The sequence below is a fragment of the Rhinatrema bivittatum genome, chromosome 1 (genome assembly GCF_901001135.1).
Source record: "Rhinatrema bivittatum chromosome 1, aRhiBiv1.1, whole genome shotgun sequence".
NCBI classification, from domain to species: Eukaryota; Metazoa; Chordata; class Amphibia; order Gymnophiona; family Rhinatrematidae; genus Rhinatrema; species Rhinatrema bivittatum.
The window spans coordinates 839,524,936-839,550,551 of NC_042615.1; the positions used below are offsets into that span (position 1 = coordinate 839,524,936).

Below are 25,616 nucleotides of genomic sequence, written 5' to 3' on the forward strand. Positions count from 1 at the left end.
AACCAACTCAGTTCCCCAATGACCAGGTTGAAACCACGTTCATCTTTTCTCTACTGGATGGAAAGGCCCTAGCCTGGGCCTCTCCATTGTGGGAATGTGGGGACAACATCCTAGGAGATCTGCACCAGTTCGTCCAGATGTTCCAGCAAGTTTTCAATGAACCAGGACACCAGTCCACTGCTGCCTCGGAACTGCTCCATCTCCGCCAGGGCTCTTGTTCTCTGGCCGAGTACACCGTGGAATTTCTCACCCTAGCATCTGAATTGGGCTGGAGGGATGACAGCCTGTGGAGTATCTTCCTAGAGAGTCTGGCCTCCAGAATAAAAGATGAGCTGGCAGCTCGAGAATTGCTGAGGAGCTGCAGGCGCTCATTGACTTGGCAGGCCGAATTGATCAGCGTCTCCAGCAACGCTTGAAGGAACTGAAACGAGGACGTCGAGCGGTCCCCTTGGCTCCCTCATTCTCTCGTCCGCTGACATCCCCAGCCACCACTGAGACCCCACTGGGCCGCGGCGAGGAGCCTTTGCAGATAGGCTTTGAAGAGAAACAATGCTGCAGGACTCTCGGACTCTGTTCTGCGGCAACAAGGGTAATCTATTAGCCCAGTGCCTAGAACATCTGGGAAACTCTCGGGCCTAGGTGTCTCAGGGGAGCTGACCCTAGGCTGCATCAACACTGCTCCCCAATGTACCATACTGGTGACCCTCCAATTCTCCGGGGGGGGGGGGGGGGGAGGGAGTTCATGAATCTGGCCTTTATTGACTCCGTAGCCAGAGGAAATTTCATCTTGGCAGAACTAGTCAAGCAACTGCAACTCCAGGTGACCCCTCGTGCACCACAGCTCCTGATCTCCTCCATCCAGGGAGATCCACTGCCCTAACGAGTGTCCTCATGCACGGCTCCTGTGGTTCTCCATACCAGAGTACTCCACGAAGAGGAGATCTCCTTCCTGATTCTCGACAGAGCCTTCCATCCAGTGGTTGGGTCTCCTGTGGCTGCAAAAGCACTCTCCTATCATCAACTGGGAGACACTCCAAATTGCCGCTTGGAGGGCTGATTGTTTTTCCACTTGCCTTCAGAATCTGCCTTGACCACAGCTCCTGCTCACTGCTATCACACAGTCACTACCACTGCAGTACGCCGAGTATGCTGACGTCTTTTCAAAAGAAAAGGCAGAGACTTTACCCAAGCACCACTCGTTTGACTACAATCAATCTCCTTCCTGACACGGTTCCTCCCAGAGGTCAGGAATTCCCATTCATTACCTGAAACCCAAGCGATGTCCCAATATATCAAGGAGAACTTAGATCGAAGGTTCATTCGTCCATCCACGTTCCCAGCGGGTGCTGGATTCTTTTTTGTGGCCAAGAAAGATGGCTCTTTAAGGCCCTGTATTGATTATTGGGGGCTCAACATCACGCTCCAAGATCACTACCCTCTCCCACTCATCCCAGATCTCCTGGACCATCTTCAAGGAGCCAAAATCTTTTCAAAATTGGACCTTTGTGGGGCCTACAATTTGCTCCGAATCAAGCCTTGAGATGAATGGAAGACCACTTTAATACACATGATGGCCACTACGAGTACCTAGTGATGCCTTTCGGCTTGTGTAACACACTTGCGGTCTTCCAAAACCTAATGAATTAAGTATTTTGGGACATGCTCAATAATTACGTGATTGTCTACCTTGACGATATCCTAATTTCTTCCAAGGACCTAAGTACCCATCGTGTTGAAGTTCACCGAGTCCTTCAGCATTTAAAAGACAACCATTTATACGCTAAATTGGAGAAACGTCTCTTCGAGCGGGAGTCTTTACCCTTCTTGGGGTTTATTGTCTCCACTACTGGCTTCCGAATGGACCCGGATAAACTAGCCAACATCCGGGAGAGGCCTCAACCCGTGGGACTCCGCTCGCTACAATGATTCCTTGGCTTCGCCAACTTCTATAGAAACTTCATTTCACAGTACTCTCGCATCGTGGCACCCCTTACTGCCCTAACCAAGAAGGGCGCAGACACCAAACAATGGCCTCCAGCTGCTATTTCTGCTTTTGAGGAACTAAAACAGGTTTTCCTACAAGAACCTTGCCTCTGCCACCCAGACCCTTCTCGCCCCTTTATTGTGGAGGTAGACGCCTCTGACATAGTCGTAGGGGCCGTGCTCAGCCAACACTCCACCCAGGGAGCCCTACTACTGTGCTCTTTCTTCTCGCAAATTCTCCCCAGCTTAGAGAAATTACGGAATCGGAGATAAGGAGCTCCTGGCCATAAAATTGGCAGGGGGCACAATATCCCATTACAGTTTACAATTTATTTATTTATTTAACATTTTTCTATACCGAACTTCATGACAAGTTTCATATCAGGCCGGTTTACATCGAACTTAGGGGTTAACTGAACAAACCATATAACAGGAAGGCCGAAGCGCAGATACAAATAACAGGGAGAAAGAACTTGGGGGCTAGAGTAGCCAGGAAATAAAGGACAGAAACAAAACTGGAGAATGAGAACTTATGAATATACAGTGGCTGGGTCGGTCATTTAGTCTATTGGGCTAGATGAAAGAGCTGTAGTAATGTTTGGCTTATGGGAAGGCTTGGATGAAAAGCCAAGTCTTGAGTTTTTTCCGGAAGGTAATCAGGCAGGGTTCCAGTCTTAGATCAGTCGGCAGGTTGTTCCAGATGATGGGGCCAGCTGTGGAGAATGCCCATTCTTTCGTGGAGGTTAGACGAGAAGATTTAGTTGGGGGAACTTGAAGGGTTCCTTTGTGTGCCGCTCTGATGGGTCTTGCAGATGTGTATAGTTTGAGTGGGAACTGAAGGTCTAAAGGTAGTTGGTTGTGTATGGATTTGTGGATAATGGTGAGTGCTTTGTGCAAAATTCTGTGTTTAATAGGTAGCCAGTGTAGGTTTCTAAGTATAGGAGTGATATGAGTTCTCCGGTTGGTGTTGGTTAATATCCTGGCTGCTGAGTTCTGGAGCATCTGTAGTGGTCTAGTGGCAGAGATTGGGAGTCCTAAGAGGAGAGTGTTACAGTAGTCGGTTTTGGAGAATATTGTTGACTGAAGGACAGTTCTGAGGTCCTGGAGATGGAGGAGGGGTTTGAGTCTTTTCATGACTTGGAGCTTGAAAAAACAATCCTTCGTAATATTGTTACAATGACCATAAAAATATGGAATACCTCAGCAAGGCATAGTGTTTGAATCCACGCCAAGTCCGATGGTCCCTTTTTTTCAGCTGGTTTCACTTTATCCTACGCTATCGACCGGCCATAAAGAATGCCAGAGTGGATGCCCTATCCAGACTTCACAATCTTGGGGATACTCTGAACCAATCCCATTTCACTCTGGATCCTGCTCAGGTCATCTTGGCAGCCACCCACACAATACCCCAAGGGAAGACTATAGTCCCACTCCACCTGCGACCCAAAGTCCTAGCATGGGGACATGATTATCTCACTGCCGGTCACCCGGGTAGAACTCATACCATGGAACATGTGTTTCGTTATTACTGGTGGCCTCACAAGGCTCAAGATGTACAAGCTTATGTCAGTTCTTGTCCCACCTGTGCGCAACAAAAACCCTTACCAGGTCGTCCTTGGGGTCTTCTACAACCTCACCCAGCTCCGTGCGATCCATTGACACATATTTCCACAGACTTTGTAGTGGATTTACCCCCCTCTCATGGCAATCAAGTGATCTGGGTAATAGTGGACAGATTCTTTAAAATGGCACATTTCGTTCCTCTCCCCAAGTTACCTACAGCCTTGGAACTGGCACGTCTGTTCATGCAGCACGTCTTCCGCCTCCATGACTTGCCTCAATACATCACCTCTGACCGTGGGCTCCAGTTCATGGCTAAATACTGGTGCTCCTTATGCAAGAAATTCAGATTCCAACTGGACTTTACCAAGCTTTTCCACCGCCAAGGGAATGGCCAGGCAGAACGGGTTAATCGGGGTTTGAAGACCTTCCTCCGTTCTTTTATATAAAGCCACCAAGATGATTGGGCCTTGTTATTACCTTGGGCAGAGTTCTCTCATAATACTTATGTACACTTTGCCACTGGGGCATCTCCCTTCCAGGTGGTCTTCGGCAAGCAACTCAGACCTCCTTTGCCCATACCACTGTCTGTGCCCCCTGCGGCAGCACAACGTACAGCCAAGCAGCTCTACAAGTTATGGGAGTCCACCAACGCCAGCCTCCAAAAAGCTACTGCTAAGCTAGCATCGGACAAGCATCACTGTCCGGCTCCTTCATTTAACCCAGGAGACAAGGTGTGGCTCAGCACCCGCCACATTCACCTTTGGGTCCCTTCTATGAGGTTGGTTCCAAGATACTTCGGACCATTCTCCATCAGTGAGTGGTTGGGTCCAGTAACTTATCATCTATGCCTTCCTACCAGTCTACGGATACATAATGCTTTGCACGTATCACTATTAAAGCCCTTGGTGCTTTCCTCATTCCATGCTACTCCACCCAACACTCCGGAGATTGTTTCTGAAGAAGACCCAGTTTATCAAGTCAAGGAGATCTTGAATGTGAGAAGGAATCATAGACATTGGGAGTATCTGATCACCTGGGAAGGATTTGGTCCCGAGGAGAATTCCTGGGAGCCATCATCAAACATCTTGGATAAATCCTTACTTCAACAATTTCATCGTACTCACCCCGACAAGCCTGGACCTTCTGAGAGGGGACGTAAGGGGGGGTACTGTTGTGGGTCCTGGCCGTGGTGGAACACGATCGATCCCCCCTACCTTTTCCACCACGAGCCAGCACTTCTCCCGGTTGGCGCAGTGTCCTTCGCTCCGGGGCTGGCCCACCGCGGGCCCCCACGCGGCTCTGAATGCCGTCACCCTGCTTCCTACAAAGCTCTCCCTAGGCACACATGCACGGGAGGCTCCGCCTCTTAAAGGGCCCATGGCGAGAAACTCCGATCCAGCCCCTTCTGATGACATCAAGACTGAGGGCTATTTAAACCAAGCCTCAGTCCTCAGTTGCTTGCCTTAGCAACAGGTCATCTCTTCGGAGTGCTAATTACTGTGTTGATTCTTTTCCTGATTCCAGCCTGAAGTCCTGCTCCTGATCCAGCTCCTGATCCTGCTCCTGATCCTGTTCCTGATCCAGCTCTGCTCCGGTCCTCGCTCCTCCCTTCGTACTCCGTTCCTCTGTTCCTGCTCAACTTGATCTCCTGGTTCTGACCCTTGTCTTGCTCCTCGTCTTTGTTCGTCTGCTGCCCGTCTCGACCCCTGGCCTAGTTTGTCTCTGCTTGCCTGCTGCCTGCCCCGGACACTCTGACTGTACTCTCATTCTGCATCTTCGCTGCCAGCCCTGATCCGGACTCCTGACTTTGTCTTAATCTCGCCATACCTGTTTCGCCAAGTCAACCAGCACCTAAGCCCTGCCAGCCCCGGTACCCAAGGACTCAACCTGCAGGGAACGAGGGCTGTTATAGCTGAAGCTCCGGCTGGGTTGACCTCACTTTTACCACCTACCAGCGATGGGAACCACGGAGGGCCACCCCTCCGTGGTAGTGCTAACCCCCGTCCTGGCTCAAGGTTCCACAACCATAAAAGTCACTGAGAGTGTCGATCATTATAAACCCCATACACAGACCCAGTCACTGAGACTGTCACACATTATATACCCAGTACAGAGAACCAGTAACCATGAGTGTCTCATATTATAAATCCCATACACAGACCCAGTCACTGAGACTGTCACACATTATACACCCCATACACACCCAGTCACTGAGAGTGTCAAACATTATAAACTCCATACAGAGACCCAGGCACTGAGAGTGTCTCACAATATAAACCCATACACAGACTCAGTCACAGAGAGTATTTCACATTCTACACATCATACACAGACCCAGTCACTGAGAGTGTCAAACATTATAAACTCCATACAGAGACCCAGGCACTGAGAGTGTCTCACAATATAAACCCATACACAGACTCAGTCACAGAGAGTATTTCACATTCTACACATCATACACAGACCCAGTCACTGAGAGTGTCAAACATTATAAACTCCATACAGAGACCCAGGCACTGAGAATGTCTCACAATATAAAACCATTCACAGACCCAGTCACAGAGAGTATTTCACATTCTACACATCATACACAGAACCAGTCACTGAGAGTGTCAAACATTATAAACTCCATACAGAGACCCAGGCACTGAGAGTGTCTCACAATATAAACCCATACAGAGACTCAGTCACAGAGAGTATTTCACATTCTACACATCATACACAGACCCAGTCACTGAGAGTGTCAAACATTATAAACTCCATACAGAGACCCAGGCACTGAGAGTGTCTCACAATATAAACCCATTCACAGACTCAGTCACAGAGAGTATTTCACATTCTACACATCATACACAGACCCAGTCACTGAGAGTGTCAAACATTATAAACCCAGTACAGAGAACCAGTAACCATGAGTGTCTCATATTATAAATCCCATACACAGACCCAGTCATTGAGAGGGTCAAACATTATACACCCCACATACACACCCAGTCACTGAGAGTGTCAAACACTATAAACTCCATACAGAGACCCAGGCACTGAGAGTGTCTCACAATATAAACCCATACACAGACTCAGTCACAGAGAGTATTTCACATTCTACACATCATACGCAGACCCAGTCACTGAGAGTGTCAAACATTATAAACTCCATACAGAGACCCAGGCACTGAGAGTGTCTCACAATATAAACCCATACACAGACTCAGTCACAGAGAGTATTTCACATTCTACACATCATACACAGACCCAGTCACTGAGAGTGTCAAACATTATAAACTCCATACAGAGACCCAGGCACTGAGAGTGTCTCACAATATAAACCCATTCACAGTCACAGAGAGTATTTCACATTCTACACATCATACACAGACCCAGTCACTGAGAGGGTCAAACATTATAAACTCCATACAGAGACCCAGGCACTGAGAGTGTCTCACAATATAAAACCATTCACAGACCCAGTCACAGAGAGTATTTCACATTCTACACATCATACACAGACCCAGTCACTGAGAGTGTCAAACATTATAAACTCCATACAGAGACCCAGGCACTGAGAGTGTCTCACAATATAAACCCATACACAGACTCAGTCACAGAGAGTATTTCACATTCTACACATCATACACAGACCCAGTCACTGAGAGTGTCAAACATTATAAACTCCATACAGAGACCCAGGCACTGAGAGTGTCTCACAATATAAACCCATTCACAGACTCAGTCACAGAGAGTATTTCACATTCTACACATCATACACAGACCCAGTCACTGAGAGTGTCAAACATTATAAACACCATACAGAGACCCAGGCACTGAGAGTGTCTCACAATATAAACCCATACACAGACTCAGTCACAGAGAGTATTTCACATTCTACACATCATACACAGACCCAGTCACTGAGAGTGTCAAACATTATAAACCCAGTACAGAGAACCAGTAACCATGAGTGTCTCATATTATAAATCCCATACACAGACCCAGTCATTGAGAGGGTCAAACATTATACACCCCACATACACACCCAGTCACTGAGAGTGTCAAACACTATAAACTCCATACAGAGACCCAGGCACTGAGAGTGTCTCACAATATAAACCCATACACAGACTAGGTCACAGAGAGTATTTCACATTCTACACATCATACGCAGACCCAGTCACTGAGAGTGTCAAACATTATAAACTCCATACAGAGACCCAGGCACTGAGAGTGTCTCACAATATAAACCCATACACAGACTAGGTCACAGAGAGTATTTCACATTCTACACATCATACACAGACCCAGTCACTGAGAGTGTCAAACATTATAAACTCCATACAGAGACCCAGGCACTGAGAGTGTCTCACAATATAAACCCATTCACAGTCACAGAGAGTATTTCACATTCTACACATCATACACAGACCCAGTCACTGAGAGTGTCAAACATTATAAACTCCATACAGAGACCCAGGCACTGAGAGTGTCTCACAATATAAACCCATTCACAGACTCAGTCACAGAGAGTATTTCACATTCTACACATCATACACAGACCCAGTCACTGAGAGTGTCAAACATTATAAACTCCATACAGAGACCCAGGCACTGAGAGTGTCTCACAATATAAACCCATACACAGACTCAGTCACAGAGAGTATTTCACATTCTACACATCATACACAGACCCAGTCACTGAGACTGTCACACATTATAAACCCAGTACAGAGAACCAGTAACCATGAGTGTCTCATATTATAAATCCCATACACAGACCCAGTCATTGAGAGGGTCAAACATTATACACCCCACATACACACCCAGTCACTGAGAGTGTCAAACACTATAAACTCCTTACAGAGACCCAGGCACTGAGAGTGTCTCACAATATAAACCCATACACAGACTCAGTCACAGAGAGTATTTCACATTCTACACATTATACACAGACCCAGTCACTGAGAGTTTCAAACATTATAAACTCCATACAGAGACCCAGGCACTGAGAGTGTCTCACAATATAAACCCATACACAGACTCAGTCACAGAGAGTATTTCACATTCTACACATCATACACAGACCCAGTCACTGAGAGTGTCAAACATTATAAACTCCATACAGAGACCCAGGCACTGAGAGTGTCTCACAATATAAACCCATTCACAGACTCAGTCACAGAGAGTATTTCACATTCTACACATCATACACAGACCCAGTCACTGAGAGTGTCAAACATTATAAACTCCATACAGAGACCCAGGCACTGAGAGTGTCTCACAATATAAACCCATACACAGACTCAGTCACAGAGAGTATTTCACATTCTACACATCATACACAGACCCAGTCATTGAGAGGGTATCATATTGTTCGCCCTATACACAGTCCCTGTCATAGAGAGTCTCATATTTATTTTTATTTATTTATTTATTTGAAACTTTTTTATACCGACATTTGTTTGCATATCACATCGGTTTACATGGAACGGGTATAAAATAACTTTAGAAGATTTACATGGAACAGGTTGTAAAAAAGAAAACGTTGATAATACAGTGGGCCCTCGGCTTACGAATGGCTCAGGTTACAACCAACATTTATGGTTTTGGGATATGAACAAATTTTGAGTTACGACCAAAATTTTCGGTTTTGAGTTTTGACCAAAATTCGAGTTATGACCCGTGCATGCAGTTTTTTTTTCCCCTAGATTGGTTGTAATTGGCCCGTTGTTACTGCCAATCACTTTTTTTTTGTTTTGGAAGGCCGGACCAACAGAGATTGGATGGCTAGTGCTGAACGTGGGCAGACTCGGCACGGAAGTGCAAACAACAGAATCGGGGACAGCATGGGGATACAGCATCGGGGACTGCATCGGAGATCAGCATCAGGGAACAGCATCAGGGGAACAGCATCAGGGGACAGCAACAGGGAACAGCATCAAGAAACAGCATCAGGAAACAGCATCAGGGAACAGCATCAGGGAACAGCATCAGGGGAACAGCATCAGGGAACAGCATCAGGGAATAGCATCGGGGAACAGCATCAGGGGAACAGCATCAGGGAACAGCATCAGGGACAGCATCAGGGACAGCATCAGGAACAGCATCAGGGGAACAGCATCGGGGAACAGCATCAGGGAACAGCATCAGGGGTACAGCATCAGGAAACAGCATCAGGGAACAGCATCAGGGGAACAGCATCAGGGAACAGCATCAGGGAATAGCATCGGGGAACAGCATCAGGGGAACAGCATCAGGGAACAGCATCAGGGAACAGCATCAGGGACAGCATCAGGGACAGCATCAGGAACAGCATCAGGGGAACAGCATCGGGGAACAGCATCAGGGAAGAGCATCAGGGGAACAGCATCAGGAAACAGCATCAGGGAACAGCATCAGGGAACAGCATCAGGGACAGCATCAGGGAACAGCATCAGGAACAGCATCAGGGGAACAGCTTCGGGGAACAGCATCAGGGAACAGCATCAGGGAACAGCATCAGGGGAACAGCATCGGGGAACAGCATCAGGGAACAGCATCGGGGAACAGCATCAGGGGAACAGCATCAGGGAACAGCATCAGGGGAACAGCGTCAGGGAACAGCATCAGGGAACAGCATCAGGGGAACAGCATCAGGGAACACCATCAGGAAACAGCATCAGGGGAACAGCATCAGGGAACAGCATCAGGGGACAGCACTCAGCTGGCAAGGTACAGAAGTGTTTCTGGAGGGCCATAGATGATGGTGGGGAGGGGGAAAAGAGTGTCTGGGGTTGGTGTTGTTTTTGGTTGTACACCTTTTTAGATTTCTCTTTTTTTTTTTTTATTTCTTCTCCCTGCAGAACCCCAAAGAAGTGTTAAAAATGGCCCCAAAGATAAAGAAAGCAATCACTATTGAAACGAAGAAGGAAATTGCACAGAAATATGAGCGTGGCGTTCGTGTGACCGATCTCGCTCTCATATACAGCACCATTTCCACAATCTTACAAAGAAAATATTTGCACAAGGAAGTTAGTGTGGCTTGAGGTGTCACTCAAATTAGTAAGTCACGATCAACAGTGATAGAAGAGGTAGAAAGCCTATTGCTAGTGTGGATAAACGAAAAGCAGATGGCAGGTGATAGCCTGTCTGGATGTCTCATCTGTGAAAGAGCTAGGGCTATAAATGCTGATATCGTAAAGGATAAGCCATTACCAAGTGAACATGGTGAAATATTTCATGCCAGTAAGGGTTGGTTTCACAATTTTAAAGCGAGAACTGGGGTTCATAATGTAGCTAGGATGCTGAAGACTACATACCCGACTTCAAAACAATGACACAGAGAAATTGCTTTTCCTGTCAGCAAGTTTAACTGTGATGAAACTGGACTATTCTGGAAGAAAATGCCCAAGAGAACATACATTACCCAGGAAGAAAAGAAAATGCCAGGCCTCAAGCCAATGAAGGATAGGCTAACCTTATTGCTATGGGTCAATGAGAGTGGTGACCTCACGATAAAGCCTCTCTTGGTTTATCATTCTGAGACCCCTAGAGTGTTCAGAAAACAGAATGTCATGAAGAATAGGTTAGGGGTCATGTGGAGATCGAACAGAAAAGCCTGGGTGACAAGAGTCCATTTTCTTGAGTGGAGAAGGGAGGTTTTCTGCCCTACTGTACAGAAATATCTGGAGGACAAAGGCTTACCACTCAAGGCTCTCCTCATCATGGACAATGTTCCTGCTCACCCATGAGACTTGGAAGATAAGTTGGCTCACAGTAGAGGTCCTCCCACCCAATACAACTCCTCTACTGCAGCCTAAGGACCAGCAGGTCATAGCTAATTTTAAGGAGCTGTTCCAGAAGTGTTCCAGATGGTTTCAGATATGGATTTAACCCTTAAAGAATTCTGGAAGGAATACTACAGCATCCTGGGACATGTCTCTCAAAGGACATTGAGATCTGCCTGGAAGAAAGTGTGGCCTAAAATTATAGAAGAGCGAGACTTCAAAGTAGAGGAGCCTGAGCCTGCAACTGACCCTGAGGTCAATGACATTGTCACTATAGCAGAGTCCATAGGCTTGCAGGTAGACAGTGCTGATGTTGAGGAACTGGTGGAGGAACACTCAGAGGAATTGTCTACAGAGGAACTTCAGCAACTTCTGGCAGAGCAACAGAGAATGGCAGGTGAGGAGCTTTCTGAAGAGGAGGAGGATGAACAACAATCAGTGCAGCAAATTTACTCTTCTGGAATTAAGGAAATCTTTAAAAAATGGACAGAACTAAAACATTTGTCGAGAAGACCCACCCAGACAGAGGAAAAGCCAATCATTACATTCACTTGCTTAACGATAATGTCATGTCATACTACAGAACAGTGATGAAGAAAAGATAGAAACAGATACCCTTAGACCAGTTTTTAGTTGCAAAAAGGTTGAGACCAAGTGAGCCAGAAACAGGTCCTAGTGGGCTACAGACACCCCCCCCCCCCCCCAGATAGAGAAAGGACACCAGAGAGCCAGATTCCAGATGTTCTAATGGAATAGCCACCGAACAATAGCCACCTTCCTTTTTATCCTCCCCCTCCTCCCTTCCTGCAAGCCAAAGATGTTAACTTTTAAATAAATAAATAGAAAAATAAATTTGAATTGTTGTTTCTGGTAGGCTAAGCACATTTTATAACCTTTTGGTGAGTACACTAGGGAAGTATTGGTGTTTCTGGTAATTAATGACCTTATACAACCATTTTTTATTATAGAAATGGTTAGGTTAGGGGTGTTTATGGGAAGGTTGGGAACGCATTATTGGTTTTCCCATTATTTCCTATGGAAAAAATAGTCTTGACTTACAACCAACTTGGGTTACAACCAGCCCTCTGGAACTAATTGAGTTCATAAGTCAAGGGACCACTGTATATGGAAAAAGGAAAAGCAACATCTCAGAAACCATAACTAGGGGTTACAAAGTATTATACACCCATAGTCAAATTGAGTCACTAAGAGTGTCTCATATTATACACCTCATACACAGTCCCAGTCACTGAGAGTGTCTCACATTATACACCTCATACACAGATGCAATCACTGAAAGTATCACACATTGTATACACCATACATAGATACAGTCACTTTATGTCCAGGAGTCCATGATGATGTCCTTCTTCGCTTCTTCAAGGCATTCTGTTTCTTGTTGTCTTCGTCCATAGTTCCTGAACCCTTGTCTTGATCTTCATTCCGTGTCCTGGTCTCGTGACAGATCCTGTCCTCTCGTTCCCAGATATCCTGATGTCTCCATGTCCAGACATCTCCTTGCCTTCAGATGTCCAGAGGCTTTCCTGCCTTCAGATGTCCTGACGTCCCTCCATATTCTGATGTTCTAGATGACCATGTCTCCAAGTTGACCTGAAGTTCTTGTCACCTATTCCATGTCCTGTTGTTCCGAGTTCTAAGTTACTGATTTTCCGAGTTCCAAGTTCCTGTTGTTCCGAGTTCCAAGTTCCTGTTGTTCTAAGTTCCAAGCTCCTGATGTTCCGAGTTCCAAGCTCCTGATGTTCCGAGTCCTATCCCATATTGCCTGTCTGCTCGCCCCAGCCCTCGGCTCCAGCTGACCTTTCCTGGGAGTAAATCCATCCTATCCAGTGTCCGTTCCTGGTGGCTGGAGTCCTTGTCCGGCAGGATTGTCTTCGAGCACTGCCCAGTTTCCTTCCTTGTCCTGAGCCTCAGTCTTGTGCTCGCTCCGCTCTTTGTGTGGTCCACGACCAGCCTCTTCAGGTTGTGTAGGGCATGCCATGGGACAGGGTGGTCCATGACCAGTCCACATCGGCTGTGTAAGGCACCTTGAGGGGCAGCGCCTGTCTAAGCCTCTAAGTATCCTGAGTCCTTCCAAATTCCAAGTCCTCGTCTGAGTCCTTCCAAGATCCAAGTCCTCATCTGAGTTCTTCCAAGTTCCAAGTTTCCAGCATCCTCATCTTGTTTGAGTTTCAAGTTCCAAGTATCCTCACCTTGCTCAAACCTTCAAGCCTAGTCCAAGTCCGAGGTCCCGTCTTGTTCCTAGTTCCAATACCATCACCTGTCCTCGACCTCTGTCCGACCTGCCGCATCTGCTGCTACCCAGTGGGAAGTCCAAAAGGGCTATCAAGTGGCCGGAGGGCTACCCCAGAGACCAGCATTGCGTTGTTGTGTCTCTACCAGTGCGTGCAGGTTCGGCAGAGGTTAGGGCTCGGTGGCCAGCCTGCTCCTCCCATGCTGGGACCTGTCTCGCCTGCCACAGCACTTCTTCGGAGCTGCTCTCTGCAGTCGCATCATGGTCCAAGGGCAGACTACTCCCCTGAATCGGGAGCATTCCCTCCTACGGATTCCAACACGCAGTCACTGAAAGTATCTCACATTGTATACACCATAGACAGACACAGTCACTTAGAAAGTCTCATATTATACATCCCATACACAGACCCAGTCACCCTATGTATACACCCAGTCACTGAGATTGTGTCATATTACACACCTCATACACAGACACAGTCACAAAGATTGTCCCACATTATACACCCCACACAGAGATGTAGTCACTGAAAGTAACTCACATTATACATCCCATACACAGACCCAGTCACTGACAGTGCCTCACATTATACACCTCATACACAGGCACAGTCACTGAGAGTATCTCACATTGTATATTTCATATACAGATACAGTCACTGAGAGTGTCACACATTATACACCCCATACACAGACCCAGTCAGTGAGAATGTCTAATATTATACCTCATACACAGACCCAGTCATTCAGAGTGTGTCATATTGTTCACCCTATACACAGTGTGTCACAGAGAGTTTCATATTATACACCCTTAGTCAGATCAAGTCACTGAGAGTGTCTCACATTATATACTCCATACACAGACCCAGTCACTAAGTCTCATATTATACACCCCATACACAGACCCAGTCACGGAGAATATCATATTATACACCCTATACACAGACCCTGTTACTGAAAGTGTCTCATATAATACACTCCATAAACAGACCCAATCACTGAGAGTGTCTCACATTATACAGTTACCTGGCTCTGTGCTCTCCTGTCACTGTGACACAGGGTCTGGTACAGGGACACACACAGTATCTGATCTATAAACATTACATTATACAGGTACCTGGCTCTGTGCTCTCCTGTCACTGTGACACAGGGTCTGGTACAGGGGGACACACAGTATCTGATCTATAAACATTACATTATAGAGGTACCTGGCTCTGTGCTCTCCTGTCACTGTGACACAGGGTCTGGTACAGGGACACACACAGTATCTGATCTATAAACATTACATTATACAGGTACCTGGCTCTGTGCTCTCCTGTCACTGTGACACAGGATCTGGTACAGGGACACACACAGTATCTGATCTATAAACATTACATTATACAGGTACCTGGCTCTGTGCTCTCCTGTCACTGTGACACAGGGTCTGGTACAGGGACACACACAGTATCTGATCTATAAACATTACATTATACAGGTACCTGGCTCTGTGCTCTCCTGTCACTGTGACACAGGGTCTGGTACAGGGGACACACAGTATCTGATCTATAAACATTACATTATACAGGTACCTGGCTCTGTGCTCTCCTGTCACTATGACACAGGGACTGGTACAGGGACACACACAGTATCTGATCTATAAACATTACATTATACAGGTACCTGGCTCTGTGCTCTCCTGTCACTGTGACACAGGGTCTGGTACAGGGACACACAGTATCTGATCTATAAACATTACATTATACAGGTACCTGGCTCTGTGCTCTCCTGTCACTGTGACACAGGATCTGGTACAGGGACACACAGTATCTGATCTATAAACATTACATTATACAGGTACCTGGCTCTGTGCTCTCCTGTCACTGTGACACAGGGTCTGGTACAGGGACATACACAGTATCTGATCTATAAACATTACATTATACAGGTACCTGGATCTTTGCACTTTTTTGCACAAAAATCTTGGCAGCATTTTTTCTGGTCATCACATTCAATATCTGTTTCACAGTCAGATTTAGGAAGTGGTTCCATACACACTATTGGGGGAAGCCATATCTTTGGGCATTGACCAAATTTAACTGCAACTGAAAGGAGAGAATTAAATGTTAGGTCTAGCATTACTTCTTTTGCTGCTAGGAGTTTTTTCCAGGGCTGCACACACCTCCTTCCCCATCACAAAATTCAATTTCCCACAATCCACCTGCACCAGAAGTGACATGCAGCAATGCAGAGGGTGGGGCCTTTTAAATCTTGTTTTTGCCCATCAGCATCAGTATTTGTCTACTGAAGAAAGTTCCATGTCCACCTGGTCCACAACCCTATCAGATTTTCATTATTTTCATAATGAATATGCATGAGTTCGAATTGCAGACAATGGAGGCAGTGCATTCAAGTATATCTCGTGCTTATTCCTCACGGCAATTCTGAATATCTGATTGGGTTACAGCATTCAGGGACCAGGGTTTGGGACCACTCATTCCAAGGATGGTGTCCAAAAGCACCAATCTGGTAGACAGAAAGAGAATTTGTAAACAAAAACTCAAAATAACAACTTCTTCAAGTGGACTGCTGAATAATGGAGGGGTAAAAGGTGTTCTCAGGGGAGATGACGTGAAATAAGTTAAATGCTTTTCTCTTAACTAAAGAGGAGGTTGGAAGATTCTTACTCTGTAAACACGGTGACTGGAAATGATGCAATGATAAAAATAATATTTTATTTGTTTGCCACACTTTGTGACATTTAAAATGTGTTATATAGAAGCATATTAAATGATGGCAGATAAATACCAAATAGTCCATTCAATCTGCCCAGCAAGTTGTATTTTTTAGAAACTGCTGCTCTGTTTAGGTTACCCCATGCCTTTTGTTCAGGGTAAGAACATAAGAAACTGCAATGCTGGGTCAGACCAAGGGTCCATCAAGCCCAGCATCCTGTTTCCAACAGAGGCCAAACCAGGCCACAAGAACCTGGCAATTACCCAAACACTAAGAAGATCCCATGCTACTGATGCAATTAATAGCAGTGGCTATTCCCTAAGTAAACTTAATTAATAGCAGGTAATGGACCTCCTCCAAGAACTTCCCTAAGCAGGTAATGGACCTCCTCCAAGGCCTTCTCTTAAGATCATTCAGCCTCTACATCTCCCATGGATTCCTCCCTTCCAGGGCATTACCCAAATACCTATTTCCTTCCAATAAAGCCCCATCCTCTTGGCCTTTCTTCAACGCTGTAATTTAAATTTAACTGTAATTTTTTGTTTTTTGTTCTCAGCTAGCTGTTATACATTGTTCTCTGTAGACAAAGATGGGCAAGACTCAGTTACTTCCCATCTATATTGATTGCTACTGTTGTCCAAGTTGTTATCCAATGTTCTCTGTAAGACATAGCTCATGTCACTTGTTTTTGTTTGAATTGTAAACCGAAGTGATTAGTAACCTTGTTACCGGACCCTCGGTATAAAAAGCCATAAATAAATAAAATAAATAAGAACTTATCCAAACCTTTTTTGAACTCAGCTACACTAACTGCACTAACCACATCCTCTGGCAACAAATTCCAGAGCTTTATTGTGCGTTGAGTGAAAAATAATTTTCTCCGATTAGTCTTAAATGTGCTATTTGCTAATTTCATGGAATGCACCCTAGTCCTTCTATTATTAGAAAGTGTAAATAACCAATTCACATCTACTCGTTTAAGACCTTTCATGATCTTAGACCTTTATCATATCCCCCCTCAGCTGTCTCTTCTCCAAGCTGAACATCCCTAGCCTCTCCAACCTTTCCTCATAGGGGAGCTGTTCCATCCCCTTTATCATTTTGTTTGCCCTTCTCTGTACCTTCTCCATCACAACTATATCTTTCTTGAGATGTGGTGACCAGAATTGTACACAGTATTCAAGGTGTGGTCTCACCATAGAGCGATATGGAGGGATTATGGATTTTTCCGTTTTATTAACCATTCCCTTCCTAATAATTCCTAACATTCTGTTTGCTTTTTTGACTGCTGCAGCACACTGAACCAAAGATTTTAAAGTGGTATCCACTATGATGCCTAGATCTTTTTCCTGGGTGGTAGCTCCTAATATGGAACCTAACATCATGAAACTACAGCAAGGGTTATTTTTCCCTATATGATCGAGGGGTTAAAGGGGCACTTAGAGAAGATAAGGCCATCACGGAAAGATTAAATGACTTCTTTGCTTCGGTGTTTTCTGAAGAGGATGTTGGGGAGGTACCCGTAATGGAGAAGGTTTTCATGGGTAATGATTCAGATGGACTGAACCAAATCACGGTGAACCTAGAAGACGTGGTACACCTGATTGACAAACTGAAGAGTAGTAAATCACTTGGACCGGATGGTATACACCCCAGAGTTGTGAAAGAACTCAAAAATGAAAATTTCAGACCTATTAGTAAAAATTTGTAACCTATCATTAAAATCATCCATTGTACCTGAAGACTGGAGGATAGCTAATGTAACCCCAATATTTAAACAGGGCTCCAGGGGCGATCCGGGAAACTACAGACCAGTTAGCCTGACTTCAGTGCCAGGAAACATAGTGGTAAGTATTCTAAACATCAAAATCACAGAACATATAGAAAGACATGGTTTAATGGAACAAAGTCAGCATGGCTTTACCCAAGGCAAGTCTTGCCTCATAAATCTGCTTCACCTTTTTGAAGGAGTTAATAAACATGTGGATAAAGGTGAACTGATAGATGTAGTGTACTTGGATTTTCAGAAGGTGTTTCACAAAGTTCCTCATGAGAGGCTTCTAGGAAAAGTAAAAAGTCATTGGATAGGTGGCGATGTCCTTTCGTGGATTATAAACTGGCTAAAAGACAGGAAACAGAGAGTAGGATTAAATGGACAATTTTCTCAGTGGAAGGGAGTGGGCAGTGGAGTGCCTCAGGGATCTGTATTGGGACCCTTACTTTTCAATATATTTATAAATGATCTGGAAAGAAATATGACAAGTGAGGTAATCAAATTTGCAGATGATACAAAATTGTTCAGAATAGTTAAATCACAAGCAGATAGTGATAAATTGCAGGAAGACCATGTGAGACTGGAAAATTGGGCATCCAAATGGCAGATGAAATTTAATGTAGATAAGTGCAAGGTGATGCATATAGGGAAAAATAACCCATGCTATAGTTACACAATGTTAGGTTCCATATTAGGTGCTACCACCTAAGAAAGAGATCTAGGCGTCATAGTGGATGACATATTGAAATCGTCGGTTCAGTGTGCTGTGGCAGTCAAAAAAGCAAACAGAATTTTGGGAATTATTAGAAAGGGAATGGTTAATAAAATGGAAAATGTCATAATGCCTCTGTATCGCTCCATGGTGAGACCGCACCTTGAATACTGTGTACAATTCTTGTCGCTGCATCTAAAAAAAGATGTAATTGCGATGGAGAAGTTACAGAGAAGGGCGACCAAAATGATAAGGGGAATGGAACAGCTCCCCTATGAGGAAATAAAGAGGTTAGTGTTATGAAACTGAAGGTGGACCCTTAGTCCGAGGTAGAGTTGACGCTACCTAAGGGAGAATAAACTCTCTTAGGTCCCCACCGTCAGAAGACAAGGCCAGGTAAAGCAGGCGTTGAACAGTTACTTCGCCACTGGAAGCCCACGGTCCCCCCAGGAGGAGCCCGTAGGGACCCAAGCTGCTTGGACTTAGGAGACTTCCTGAAGACTGAAGATAGGTCTGGACGCAGGCGCCTCCTGCAGTTTGTGGGATCCAGGCCACTGGCGCCTCCAGCAGGTCGTAATGCAATCTGAAAGTCAAATCCAAGGAAAGGTCGGAAGGCGGTCCAGTGGTCGAAACCAGGAGAAGGGTTGGAAGCCGGTCTGGTTGTCGAAGCCAGAAGAGTCTGTCCAACAAGTGGAGAAGCAGGAACTGGGAACAGAAGGACAAGACCAAGGAGAACAAGAAACGGAGTCCAGGAGCAAGAAACAGGAACTTGAAGCTCAGGAACAACACGAAGCAGGAACCAGGATACCAAGGCAAGGTCTGAGGAGCAGACCTTGCCTTTAAATAGCGAACCAGCAGGGGAGGTTCCCCGGATGGAGCTTCAGTAATATCCGGTAGTGGTCCCTTTAAGAATCCTGCTTAGCCGAGCGCGCAGCTGTAAGCAGACTCGGCGGGGGAGGAGTCAGCGGCAGAAGGACATCGGCAGGGATGTGGCCAGGCTTCAGCAGCGGTCACAGCCGCGAGTCGAGCGTCGAAGCTGGCTTCCCACTCCCGCGGGCACCCTGGGAGTGTCCCAACGCTGCAGGTGAGTGGCTGGCCCCGGTCGTGGACCACCACAACTGGCAGGCATAACAGTACCCCCTCCTTTAGGCCTCCCCCTAGAAGGCTTGGGTTTTCCTGGATGACTAGTGTGGAAGTCTTTTATAAGATCCTTGTCCAGAATATTCGTAGCAGGCTCCCAAGAATTCTCTTCCGGACCGAACCCCTCCCAAGCTAGAGGTATTCCCATCTGCTGCCTTGTTTTCGGACATCAAGAACTTTACAAACTTGGTATATGGTTTCTTCCTCTGCCCTAGGCTGCAGAACTTCTGGAATTTTTCAGGTAGGCCAAGTGAGGACCAAAGGCTTCAGAAGGGACACATGGAAGGAGTTGTGGATTCTCAACTTGGTGGGCAGACGAAGCTGATAGGTTACAGGACCTAACTGTCGCAGCACTGGGAAAGGCCCAATGTAACGGGGGGCTAGTCACATAAAGGGAACTCTCAAATGGATGTGCCTGGTGCTGAGCCACACCTTTTCCCCTGGATGGAACTGGGGAGTTGGTCGTCGATGCTTGTCGGCAAATGTCTTTGCGGAGTGAGCTGTCTTACGTAGCATCTGTTGGGTATGAACCCAAAGCTGTTTCAGCTGTGCTGTAGTTAGCTGGGCCGCTGACGATGGAACAGGCAGGGGTACCTGCAAGGATGGCCTGGGCTGATTGCCAAATACAATCTGAAAAGGTGATGCCCCTGTTGAGGTACCGGCATGCGAATTGTGAGAGAATTCAGCCCAGGAGAGAAGTGCCGCCCAATCATCCTGATGGGAGTTGACATATAACCATAGAAATTGTTTTAATGTCTGATTCGTATGTTCTGCCTGACCATTGGCCTGAGGGTGGAACACGGTGGTAAAGTCCAGAGAACTGTGAAACTTCTTACAGAGATTGAGCCAGTATCGAGCCGTGAACTGAGAACCACGATCCAATGTGATGTGCTGTGGTAATCCGTGGAGATGGAAGATGTGAAGCATGAATAATTGAGCCAGATGAGGAACAGACAGGAGGGAGGGTAGCGGGATAAAATGGGCCATTTTAGAAAAGCGATCCATTACTACCCATATCACTGTGTTGCCCTCTGATGGTGGAAGTTCCACAATGAAGTCTGTGGAGATATATGTCCAAGGCTTCATTGAAGTTGGCAGCGGTTGTAAAAGTCCCCAAGTTTTCCCTGTAGGAATCTTGTGTTGAGCCCAAGTTGGGCATGAATCAACATATGCTCATATATCCTTACGCATCTCAGGCCACCAATAGTGTTGTTGGAGAAGTTAAGTTCGAGCTCATCCAGGATGCCCGGCTAACTGGGAATCATGACCCCAAGCCAATACTTTATTACGAAGTCTTTTAGGCACCACCGTTTTACCAGGTGGGACAGTGAATGTTGCAGAGAGAATAACGTGAGCCAGGTCTGTGATATGTTGTATAGGCTCCTCTATATCTTCAGTGGAGAAGGATTGGGATAAGGCATCTGCCTTAATGTTCTTGTTAGCTGGTCGATAACAAAGTTCAAAATTAAAATGTGTGAAGAAGAGTGCCCAACGAGCTTGACATGGATTCAAACATTGAGCTTGCTGGAGGTATATCAAGTTCTTATGGTCCGTGTAAACTGTTATGCGGTGTTGAGCTCCCTCCAATCACTGCCCCCATTCCTCAAACGCAAGTTTAATGGCGAGAAACTTTTCATCACCGATGGAGTAATTTCGTTCCGCCGGAGAAAATTTCTTAGAGAAATAAGACCAAGGATGAGAAGTTCCCAATGTGTCGATCTGGCTTAAGACCGCTCCTTCTCCTTCAGCTGATGCATCCACCTCCATCATAAATGGACGTCGGGGATCAGGATGCCGGAGTTAAGGTTGTTGTAGGAAGGAGTTCTTGAGCACCTGGAAAGCTTCTTCAGCCTCTAAAGGCCATATCTTGATGTTCGCCCCCTTTCGAGTAAGAGCAGTGAGAGGTGCAGCCAGTTTAGAAAAGTTTTGAATAAAACTACGATAGTGAATCCAAGGAAGCGCTGGAGTGAATGTAATCCATTAGGCTGGGGCCATTCTTGGATACATTTCAACTTGGAGGGGTCCATAAAAAAACCCTGTTTGGAGATAATATACCCCAAGAAGGGTAGTGATTCTCGTTCAAAAACACATTTTTCAATCTTAGCATAGAGCCGGTTCTCTCTTAGGTGTTGCAAAACCTGCATAACATGTTGCTGGTGTGACTGTAGATTGGAAGAAAAGATCAAAATATCGTCCAAATAGACCACTACACAGACAAAAAGTAGATCTCGAAATATTTCATTAATGAAGTGCTGAAATACTGCAGGAGCATTGAGTCAATCTGAAGGGTATAACCAGATATTCATAATAGCCATTTCTGGTGTTAAAAGCCATTTTCCACTCATCACCCTCACAAATCCTGATTAGGTTATATGCTCCTCGAAGATCCAATTTGGAAAATACCTGGCCTCCCTGTAAGCGGTCAAAGAGCTCAGCAATTAGAGGCAACTGGTATCGGTCCTTGATGGTGATAGAATTTAACCCACGGAAATCGATACATGGACGCAGAGTCCCATCATTTTTCCCAACAAAGAAGAAGCCAGCTCCAGCCAGAGATGTGGATCATCGAATGAACCCCTTCTGCAGATTGTCTTGAATATATTCAGTCACAGCATGGGTCTCCAAGGCGGACAATGGGTAGACCTTACCATGAGGTGGAGTAGATCTAGGAACCAGATTAATGACACAATCAAATTCTTGATGCAGAGGCAAGGTACTGGCGGCTTTTTTGGAGAAGACGTCAGCAAACTGACCATACTTGGACACAAACCCTCAAGGAGAGAGATGCAGATATAACTACAGGAGGGAGTTGTTTCCTTAAGGTAGGTCTCCTGGCAAGCTGGACCTCAGTGGGTAAGTTTTAAAGACGTCCAGTCGAACTGAGGATTGTGACTTTGCAACCAAGGAATACCAAGAACAACTGGATGAATGGCTCTCTGGATGACATAGAATGTGATTCATTCAGAGTGGTTAGGTGCAATGTGGCAAACTAGAGGAACCATCTGATGAGTTATTCTCCCCAGCAGGGAGTCTCCATGGATGGAGGATATAATCAACGGCCTTGGGAATGGACGAAGAGGAATGCGTATTTGTTCCACTACATCTTGCAGGATGAAGCTTCCTCCGGCCACAGAATCTACTAAAGCCATTGTAGAAAATTGGTGGCCTCCGAGAAACAGGGAGACATTAAGAGTAAGTGGGGAAGCTGGAGAAGTGATGCCTAGGGTTACTCCCCCAGTGGAGCCTAGACTTGGGAGTTTCCAGGACGCATAGGACAACGAGCAATGAGATGGCCCGATCCTCCACAATATAAGCAGAGACCTGCCTTACGACACCTTTGCCGTTCCTCCGGAGAGAGCGGGCCTCATCCTAGCTGCATCGGTTCTTCGATGGTCCCCCCTGTGGCAGAAGAAGTTCGAGAGACGGGAGAAAAAAGACACGAAGGGGTAGAGCTCGCCAAGCGCCTCCTCGTGCCCGAGCCTTCACGAGCCCTTTCCTGTAGGCGACGGTCTATCCTGGTTACAAGTTCAATAAGGGAATTCAACGAGTGTGGTAGTTCCCGGGATGCTATTTCATCCTTAATTCTGGTTGACAATCCTTCCAAAAATATGGTTCGGAGAAAACTCTCCTCCCAATGGAGTTCTGAGGCTAGAGTTCTGAATTCAATAGTGTACTCTGCAAGTGCACGTCCTCCTTGGCGAAGTTGCAGAAGACTGGAACCCGCAACTACTTGTTTTCCTTGATCATCAAATACTGTTTGAAACAGTTCCAAGAAGTGAGGAAGGTTTTACAGCACTGGATCTGACCGTCTCCAATAGGGAGAAGCCCAAGCCAGGGCCTTACCCTCCAACAGGGATAAGATATATGTAGACTTTGTAATGTCATCCGGAAAGAGGGAAGCCTGGAGACGGAATTTTCATGCTGCATTGATCGAGGAATCCATGGCACAGGCAGGGTTCACCTGAATAGCCTGGAGGAGTTGGTAATGGAATTGCTGGTCAAGTATTTCCCTGCATCACGGACGGTGAAGGTAAAGGTAGAGGAACTGCATGAGCCGCGACTACCGAATCCAGACGGGCGTAGAGTCACTCCATGGAAGACGCCATGGATTCTAACATTCGTTGTTGCTCCATAATTTTCTGGGCCAGTCCAGGAATGGTCTGCAGGGCTCTCTACTGGGTCCATGGCCTTGGTATTCTGTTATGAAACTGAAGGTGGACCCTTAGTCTGAGGTAGAGTTGATGTTATCTAAGGGAGAATAAACTCTCTTAGGTCCCTACCGTCGGAAGGCAAGGCCAGGTAAAGCAGACGTTGATCAGTTACTTCGCCACTGGAAGCCCACGGTCCCTCCAGGAGGAGCCTGTAGGTATCCAAGCTGCTTGAGCTTAGGAGACTTCCTGAATACTGAAGATGGGTCTGGACGCAGGAAGCAGACGTTGATCAGTTACTTTGCCACTGGAAGCCCACGGTCCCCCCAGGAGGAGCCCATAGGGACCCAAGCCGCTTGGACTTAGGAGACCTCCTGAAGACTGAAATAGGTCTGGACGCAGGCGCCTCCTGCAGGTCATGGGATCCAGGCCACTGGCGCCTCCAGCAGGTCGTAATGCAATACAGAAGTCAAATCCAAGGAAAGGTTGGAAGCCAGTCTGGTGGTCAAACGCAGGAGAAGGGTCAGAAGCTGGTCCAGTGGTCGAAGCCAGGAGAAGGGTCAGAAGCCGGTCCGGTGGTCAAAGCCAGAAGAGTCCATCCAACAAGAGGAGAAGCAGGAACTGGGAACAGAAGGACAAGACCAAAGAGAACAAGAAGCGGAGTCCAGGAGCAAGAAACAGGAACTCAAAGCTCAGGAACAACACCAACCAGGAGCCAGGATACCAAGGCAAGGTCTGAGGAGCAGACCTTGCCTTTAAATAGTGAACCAGCAGGGGAGGTTCCCCGGAAGGAGCTTCAGTAATATCCGGTAGTGTTCCCTTTAAGAATCCTGCTTAGCCGTGCGCGCAGCTCTAAACAGACTCGGCGGGGGCGGAGTCAGCGGCAGAAGGATGTCGGTAGGGACGCAGCCAGGCCTCAGCAGCGGTCACGGCCGCGAATCGAGCATCGGAACTGGGTGCCCGCTCCAGCAGGTGCCCTGGGAGTGTCCTGACACTGCAAGTAAGTGGCTGGTCCCGATCACGGACTGCCGCGACCGGCGGCCATAATAGTTAGGACTTTTTCAGCTTGGAGAAGAGACGGCTGAGGGGGGATATGATAGAGGTCTTTAAGATCGTGAGAGGTCTTGAACGAGTAGATGTGACTCGGTTATTTACACTTTCGAATAATAGAAAGACTAGGGGGCATTCCATGGAGTTAGCAAGTAGCACATTTGAAAGCAAATTGGAGAAAATTATTTTTCCCTCAATGAGCAATTAAGATATGAAATTCATTGCTAGAGGATGTCGTTAAGGCAGTTAGTGTATCTGGGTTTTAAAAAAGGATTGGATAAGCTCCTGAAGGAGGCGTCCATAAACTGCTATTAATCAATAGAGAATAGCCACTGCTATTACTAACATCAGTAGCATGGGATCTACTTACTGTTGGGTACTTGCCAGGTTCTTGTGGCCTGGTTTGGCCTCTATTGGAAACAGGATGCTGTGCTTGATGGACCCTTGGTCTGACCCAGTATGGCAATTTCTTATGTTCTTATAAATCCCCTCAGCCCTCTCAGTGATTTAGGACCCCTGAACTA

General features: G+C 46.3%; 1 long non-coding RNA gene across 1 annotated transcript in view; it reads right to left on the bottom strand.

Annotated features, from left to right (window-relative positions):
- LOC115082654 overlaps positions 1-25,616 on the bottom strand; it is a 41,433-nt gene that overhangs the window by 13,551 nt on the left and 2,266 nt on the right. The window contains exon 2 of the long non-coding RNA XR_003854224.1: positions 15,485-15,637. This is a non-coding gene — a long non-coding RNA (uncharacterized LOC115082654). The remainder of the gene's footprint in view (positions 1-15,484; positions 15,638-25,616) is intronic.